Raw genomic sequence first — 6,834 nt, forward strand, 5'->3', positions numbered from 1 at the left:
AGGAGGGAGCTGTTTGCAAGCACCGAGGAGATCTCGCAACGTAGGCAGCACCTGACCTGAGTCTTGCAGAATGAGCAAGAATTTTGGTACGCGATTTGTATTTATTTTACGGTGACTTTCTGGCCTTTTATCGGGGAAAAAAAAGTTTCCCACTCTTAGCACTGAGCACAGAGAACGTTGGAGGAGTCGTAGGCCCCCAACCTCTTAAGCCTCTTTCCATCTCCAAGGAGGAGGAGGAAAGTGGGGGTCTCTCCAACCTCCGGAGCAGGATCTGGGGTCCGGGACCTCCCAGCGCGGCACCGGAAAGAACAGGAGAGGACGCGAGCGCGGGGCCCGCCGCCCCGAGAACCAGACCCGACGCGTGGCCCTCGGCTCCTGGCTCCAGCGGAGTCAGCTCAGCACGACCTGGGAAGCCGGTGAGGGAAACGGAGCTGCCCGGGGTGGAGGGCTGAAGAGCAGCCCGCGAGCGGCTCCGAGGGGAGCTGGACTCGGCAGTCGGGGACCCCGAGGGGGCGGGAGCGGGAGAGGGGCGGAGCTCCGAGGCCGGGGCAGCGGCTGCAGCCCAGAGGGTCTGCGGGGGCTGCTTTGGACATATCCGAGGACGAGCGCCTCTCCGAGACCGTGACCTTGGCTTCGGGAGCTGACCCCGCGCGCCGTCTTGAGCGCGCCTTGTGGAAACCCACGGCCGACGGGCCAGCGCTGCCCGCGGTGAGGCAGCCCGGGCCGGGGCGCCAGGTAACCTGGACCACCGGCCGCGAGGGCGGTCAGAAAGGGCCCAGTAGGGGAGGGGCAGTGACGGGGCTGGGGGCCGCGGGCTGGGGGCTAAGCGAAGGGCGCACGCTGGAGCAGCTCAGGCCTCGGGACACTGGGCGTGGGGCGTGGGGGAAGTCAGGGTCCACCTTACCGGACCAAGGGCTCACCGGTCCTCAGAAGGGGCAGTGGGTCGCCCTCGCGGATGAACGGGAGTGCGCACGAAGACGCGGCTTCTGGGTAGCGTCTTGCGCCTCCGCCTTGTTTCTGCCCGTGACACAATCAGAAAGTATTCCCTTTCCGTGTGTTAATGAGAGAACGGGCAGTTTTCTAATGTGTGTGCATATGGAAGGCTACAGCGTCAGCACCCATCCTTCTGGGCCATGAGTCCCCTAGCAGAATCCTTGGCCCAAGCCTCCAGCTGCCTTGGGGACCTTGTCTCAGTGACACCAAACTAAGGTGTCAGTCCCAGGGCTTTATCACCAGCCGCTATATTCCTTGGGGAGAAAAAAGAAGTACCAGTTTGATAGAATCTTTTATTATTTTTTAATCAATAAATTATAGTTTAAATAGATGATTTTTTAAAAAATCAAACAATGCAAGTTTAACTTCTAGAGATATTCCTATACTTGTATTTGTGTCTATTTATACCTTCCTTGTTTTTTACCCATATCTTTTTCAACTCTACTTCTTCTGTCCCCTCCCTTTGATTCGTTATCTCACCTCCTGCCTAATGAAAGTACCAAAAGAAAATGACGTCACTGCCACTGGCTGCATCCCTTAATCTCCTGGGTTACTCGCTGGTCCCACCCCTGCTCTCTTCAAAAGTCTTTCACCCGGGTGGCCCTTGGGGTAGGGAGCCCACTCCCGAGAGGACATTTCTTTTACTTGTCTTAACTCTCCCAGAGATTTAAAGAAAGGAGCTTTGGGAAAGAGCCCCTGATGAATTCTGTACTACCTGTTCTTTCCCTTAAACTGGACTTTGCAAATGCAGTTTAAGTAGAGTCTGGTACTGAGGAAAATTAATGAAGGAAATTTCCTAAAGTGTTCTAGATTTCCAGAAATTAACACTTCACTAGTTCCTATTCCTGAAAGCAGAACTTTGCCAGTCACACTTCCCATTTTCTCTGCTGCCTTCACCTAGGACCAGCAAAGTAACAGGAATAGGATTTTTCATCAGTAGGAATCTCATAGGGTGGATGTTTTATATTTGTGAAGGGGCTCAGTGACATACCTTTGTGGTAGACAAGGCGGGAGAGGAAGATATAGAAGAAGGAGTTAGAGGGGATCAGGGGATTAGAAAGAGAGGAGCAGGCCAAGACCCTTAAGAGGAGAAGAATCCTGGAAGTGGGGCCCTGTCATTTAGGAACAACCTCTAGATAATTTGGCTAGCAGACCACACATGCAGCTTACTTCTTGCCATCAACCAACACAATCAACTACTTTCCAAGACTTTTTCTATGCAAGGCAAAAACATACTGAGAAGTGGGGGAAAAAATCAGCAAATTAACTCACTTTAGTCTATGTGATAAAATAGAAGTGGTTTAAATTATTTTTCCTGAATTAATAGGGTTTTTTAGGAGTTGTGTAGACTGTTTAAAATAACCTAATAGCTACTCCAGTCACTACATTTTCCTTTGCTGTGTTCATTTTTTCATGTTGCATGACCTTGACCTGCATCCCACACAGTTCAGGAAGTTCAGGTTGGTTAGAAGCTGCCACTTCTAAGAGCCTTTTTAAATGAAGGATTGGGAGAGGAGAGGATTGGAAAATAAGGACTGAGCCTTGTGGTAGGGTAGGGGAATAATGAAGAGGGATGCACTGAGTACCAGCTTGAGACTGGTAAGGAATCGGGTATAATTCTTAGAACAAGGCAATAATGAGTAAGTAAGACGTGAAGGACTCATTCATCATTCATTCGTTCATTCAAAATGTTTGCAGAATGCCTGGCTATGTACCAATCACTGGGAGAAAAATGATGAATAAAACCAGGCAAGGTCTCTGATCTCCTGGAGTTTACAGATGCTTTGGGGAGGCCACCATTAGTAAAATAACTGAGTATTGAATATGTAATTACAAACTAAGATAAGCTTTCTTTTTTTTTTTTTAAGCTTTCCTTCTTTTTTTCATTTTTATTTTATTTATTTATTTTGATTGCGCCAGGTCTTAGTTGCGGCTCACGGCCTGCTTAGTGGCATGCAAACTCTTAGTTGCGGCATGCATGTGGGATCTAGTTCCCTGACCAGAGATCAAGACCCGCGTCCCCTGAGTTGGAAGGCAGATTCTCAACCACTGCACCACCAGGGAAGTCCCTAAGATAAGCTTTCTAAAGGAAAGAAATAAAGGTCTTTGAGGGTGTATACAGACTGTCCTCTGAGATCACGGAAGGCTTTCTCAAGGAGGTTTCCCTTGAGATGAGATTCAAGGGTAGGTGGGAATGTTGGGGATGTATATGGCTTTGAGGTAGGACCAGAATGTATCAGTTAGGAATTCCATTTGGCTGCCAGTAATCAAGAAGCCAGGTTTACTGTTTGCAATACTGCATATGCACACATGTAGAGTTGGAATTTCTGGAATTTGGGGCAAGGATGCTTTGTTATCACAGCGTTGTTTGTACTGCCCTGAGTTGGTCATGGTTTTCCATTATTGTTGTTCTTGCTTCTAAATTAAATGTTTAGATTAATTTTATTCTTGTCAGTTTAGTTTATTGCGCACAATAAAACGTGTGCATTGTGGTTCAAATGTGAATCATCCATATTTCCACTGCTAAGGTAGATATGTACATAACTCCCATACCAAATTTGGCTTGTATGGTGATAGCTCATTGTTGTCACTGAATACTTTCCCAGGTGAAAACAGGTGTGGCAGGTCAGCTACAGTGTCTTCTCTCCACCCCTATCCACTGCTCTAGTTTTAGTTACCCTAAAGCTGCATGTACCTCTTCAAAGTTTCATATACAGTCGTTAGGTAAAGAAAAAAATTACTAATGGCATTGACGCTGTAAGTAAAATTAACATAAATCTCACAATATAGTGGCATGGTGAGTTTTGACCAAGCATCATATTTCATGTGCAAATATTTTTATTCATTCAACAATATTTACAGTGAACTTTCAATATGCCTAGCACTCTGTTAGATACTGTGGGTAAAATGGATTAGTAAGATTCAGTCCCAGCATTTAAGGAATTCCCAGAAGTGTAAGAGGAGAGAGTCATACTTATCTATGTAAGGGTACGAAAGCATTGTGGTTGCTAGAATGGAAGCATAACTAAGGTACAGTGATGCACAAGGAAGGGGAGTGGTCAATTCTAGTAGAAAAGGAGAGGAGGGGTCCAGAAAAGGTTCAAGGAAGAGTTAATACTTGAGCTGAATCTTGAAAGATGAGACATACCACAAGATAGACAAAGGGGAGAAGGCATTATAGAAGAGGGATCCATGTGCCCAAACAAACAAAGACACGCATGAAACAGAGTGTCAAGGTCAAGGACCTGCAAGTGTCTCAAAGAGCTGAAGCATAAAGAGCAAAGAGGGTCTTATGAAGAGATAAGGCTGGAGTGGCGGGCAGGCCAGGTCACAGAACCTGCATGCCATCACACCGATAACATTGTGATTAAAGTATGTGCTCTGAGGTCAGACAGTCCCAGGTATGAGTCATGGTTCTGCCATTTTCTAGCTGTGGGGCCTTGGTCAAGTCACTTAGCCTCAATAAGTAATGGTAACGAAGGTTGTATCTCTCTCATAAAGTTGCTGCAAGAACTGAATTAAGTCGTGGAGTACCTGGCACTTTATGCACCCACTTGTTGTTGGCTGTTATCTTCATTTTTTATCCTGGGGCAAAGGGAGCCACTGGAGGGTTTTACGTAGGGAAGTGACTTAGTGAGCATTTTTGTTTGGAGCGCTGTCATTCTGGCTGCATGTGGATGGCTGGGTTAATGGGGGGTAAGTTTGGAGGAGAGCAACCATTTAAAGAGATTATAACCGTTCAGATGATGGTGATGATGGCCTGAACCATGGTGGCCATGGGCATGGAGAAAAGGAGACAAGTGCTTGCGATGTCTGCAAGGTAAATACCACAGAACTCAATTACTCCTTAGCTGTGATAAGTGGGATTCTGGTCTGTCATCCTTTGGTACTGTCATCCAAGTGTTCTTAGGATAAACAAAAGGAAGCCAGGTGTCAAGCAGAACTGGGGATCAGATATTTAGGAAGTGCTTATATACTGAGGACTCAGTGATTGGTACCAAAAAAAAGCTGCCTTTCTAATTTAGGAGACCCCTTGACAATTTCCATCTCATAACATTAAAAAGGATCAGGAAAGTCTAGTTCATCCATAACAAATTTCATTCATTCATTCATCTTGTCTCTCTGTTTCTCTCTCTCTCTCTCTCTCTCTCTCATTTCTGGGAGGCTTTTAGCTCAAGGTGGACGAACGTTAGACTTCATCCATTTGCCATTGTCATAATGTGGCACATATAACCCTCACTCATGCCTGGTACTTTTGGTTCAATTCTTGCCTGACACTAGCATGACTGAATTTTTCCTTTTTTTTTCTCAAGTGTCCTCCCACAGTCCAATAACCTCTGGCCGAGGTGCCTTTATTAAAGTCAGTGAGAATTAGAGGATTTAGGTGGTCCCTATTTTATAATACAGTGTAGTCTTGGTAACCACATTTGTCCATTCATAAGACAGAAAATAATCCAGACATATGGATAGTGTCTGCTGAAAAGTTGCTGGGAGCTTTATGCCTGTATCCCCCAAATGTGGATCCTGGGAAATGCTGATTGAATGTGGTTCTCTTGGATTCAGTTGCTTGAACAACTGTCTAATTACTTGAAGCCACAGAAATGAACAGACCTTAAATTAGCCAGGGCCAATGAGTGAGGTGGCAAAATGTGAAACGAGGGGAAAAAAAGGTCTGTTTCTGCCGTGGACAGTCTAGAATTTGATTAAAAGTGGACTTTCCCTTTTAAGGGACAGCAGCCTGAGGTGACCTCTAAAAATGGTTCACTATTCACCTGACCCAGAAAACCCCACAAAACCATGGAAGTCAAGATGTTCAAATCTTCATGTTCACTTTAAGAACACTCGTGAAACTGCCCAGGCCATTGAGGGTATGCATATCCAAAAAGCCACCAAGTATGTGAAGGATGTCACTTCAAAGAAGCAACGTGTGCCATTCCGTCGTTACAATGGTGGAGCTGGTAGGTGTGCCCAGGCCAGACAGTGGGGCTGGACGCAGGGTCGGTGACCCAAAAAGAGTGCTGAATTTTTACTGCACATGCTCAAAAATGCAGAGAGTAATGCTGAACTTAAGGGCTTAGACGTAGATTCTCTGGTCATTGAGCACATCCAGGTGAACAAAGCCGCCAAGATGCGGCACTGGACTTACAGAGATCATGGTTGGATCAACCCATACATGAGCTCTCTCTGCCACATTGAGATGATCCTTTCAGAAAAAGAAGTTTGTTCCTAAACCAGAAGAGGACGTTGCACAGAAGAAAAAGATATGCTAGAAGAAACTGAAGAAACAAAAACTTATGGCCTGGGAATAAATGCCACAAAAAAAAATGCAAATAAAAGTAAAAAAAGTGGACATTCCATCTCTGTGACCTTCGGCAATATATCTAAGCTCTGTGAGCCTCAGTTTTCACTGGTGGCTATCCCTTTGCTATCTATAAATCTGAGGTAATGTTTCCTCCAAAGGGTAGTTGTCAGGTTTAAATGGACTATATATGGAAAGTGCTTAACACAGTGCTTGGCATATGGTAGCTGCTTACTTGGCCCGTATCCTTTGCCCCTGCTTGTCTCTGAGGTTTATCCTTACATGGAAAAAACAGGAAGGATGAAGGTTTCTTAGGTTAAGTAAACTGAATTAATTGGCTTTTATGTATTTCTCATCTATGATTGATCACCCCCCTCCCACCCACCCCCCCGCCCCCTGGGAACCGGGTTGGAAACCTGTTTTCCTCCACCCTCAGGGAATGCTTATCAGTGATGAGGGCAAAGGTAATATGATACCTGCAGAGAGGAAGCTAATTTTAGATATTCTTCTTTCAACAAATCTTTCAGTTACACACAAGCAAA

At 45.6% G+C, this 6,834-nt stretch overlaps 1 pseudogene; it reads left to right on the forward strand.

Moving 5' to 3' along the window:
* Positions 1 to 5,749: 5,749 nt before the first annotated feature.
* Positions 5,750 to 6,302, forward strand: LOC132597192 (large ribosomal subunit protein uL22-like; annotated as a pseudogene).
* Positions 6,303 to 6,834: the final 532 nt, after the last annotated feature.

This window comes from Globicephala melas, chromosome 4 (assembly GCF_963455315.2).
Source record: "Globicephala melas chromosome 4, mGloMel1.2, whole genome shotgun sequence".
Taxonomy (NCBI): Eukaryota; Metazoa; Chordata; class Mammalia; order Artiodactyla; family Delphinidae; genus Globicephala; species Globicephala melas.